We start from the raw sequence: 1,776 nt of genomic DNA, 5'->3' as shown, positions 1-1,776 counted from the left end.
AAAATTTTAGTTACATACTTTTCTACATTTGTATAACACTTTAATTTTTTTCACCTTATATTTATTGGTCAAACTATTATCAACTTTTGATTTTCAAATGGCAACCCATAATAAAAATCATATAAAATAATAAAACTATTTTTTTTATGTATTATAACGTTAAAATTTTTATTTTTTGTTAATCCATTAGCGAGTTATAGTGCCTCAAAGTTTGGTGGTTTCTCATAAGTAACATTGTGCTACTGTTTATAAGTACCTAGATAGTATTTTTCGTTCGAAAAGACCAGAAGCTATAACTAATAAATACGATATTGTTCAACCCAAGGTTTTTGTACCTGCTTTTATCTAATAACAGAATTATTATGGACTGTAAATGGTGACCGAAAAATATGTCATGTAAATATCATGGTGGGGGTATCTATACGATTGCAGCCCTATCTAGTTATCCCATATTCTGGTTATTCTGTGATCGGCACTAACAAAGATAGCGTTATCCAGTTAGCGTTTTCCAGGTCTGTTTAGTCTGTGTTCGCATAACAAATTAAGATCAGATAGGACACGCCCACGAACGCCTAAACTGGCTACTGAGTACTGATCACGGTTATCTACTAAGGTTGGAGCACGGCACGTTATCACATGTACAAGTGGTGTGACTAGTGAACTAAAAGCGCTAGTAGTAGTCGACCCGACTTTTACATGTAAAACATACAATAGATTGTAGTTTTGTACTTAAACAAAAAAGCAGTTAAGTTCTGTAAAAAATTGTTCTAAGTAAAAATGTTGAATGTTAAATTGTTCATTGGTACAACTTGGTTTGAATTATTTAATTAACAGATAAGTCTGTAAATTAGGTTTTTATAAAATAAGCTTAGTGAAACATTTCATGAAAGAAATGTAGGTAACACTAACTCACATGTTCAATTTTTAAAATAAATATTTTTAATTTTATAACATTTTTAACAGATTTAATCACATTTTGCAATTGATCATTTGTACTCCCAATCATTCCATGAATTTTATGTTAAATTCTCGAATCCTAGAAACATTAATTTTTTTTATTTCAACATATTATATATATATTTTTTTTTTAAGAATTCATACACTAATTGTTAAAAGCAATAAGCAAAAGCCAAGCAAGTATAAGCAAGTATTTAATATTTTAATGTAATTTAATTATCATGTATTATATAATTTCGATATTTTCTTTTTAGATTCTGAGTGGAACGATGAATGTATTGATTTTACAATGATGTGTGTTTTTTTATTTTTTTATTTTTTTATTTTTTTATTTATTTTTTTTTTTATTTTTTTTATTTTTTTATTTTTTTTGTGTCTGTGTACACGATAAGTAGTCGAAATAATGCTACGATTTTCAACTTCAGTATCTTGTTCGATCAGAAAGTGAATATCGTTGGTGCATTGGGGAGGTCAAAATTTAAATTTCCCAGTAGTTTTCAAAAGCGCCGGGAAAAACAAAAGAAAAATTAAGGAAAAACGGGAATTTTTACGCAAAATCTGTTTTCGAGAAAATCGATTTTGGTTTTTGGTGTAACTTTAAAAAAAATGACCGTGGATGCATGAAATTTTGACTGAATGTTTACATTTCTATTTTCTATACACGATAAAATTTTCAAAATATTTTGACTTATTTTGAGCTCTTTACGGACATTGTCAGTTTTCATTTTTTTTTAGTTTTTTTTCTAAAAATATCAATAAAATTTTATTTGTTGGATAAAAAAGCTTGAAAATTTAATAGAAGGCTCCTGGTATATTGTT

The sequence above is a fragment of the Acyrthosiphon pisum genome, chromosome X (genome assembly GCF_005508785.2).
Source record: "Acyrthosiphon pisum isolate AL4f chromosome X, pea_aphid_22Mar2018_4r6ur, whole genome shotgun sequence".
Lineage (NCBI taxonomy): Eukaryota > Metazoa > Arthropoda > Insecta > Hemiptera > Aphididae > Acyrthosiphon > Acyrthosiphon pisum.
The sequence above is the reverse complement of the archived record's forward strand: the minus strand, read 5'-3'. Positions refer to the sequence as shown.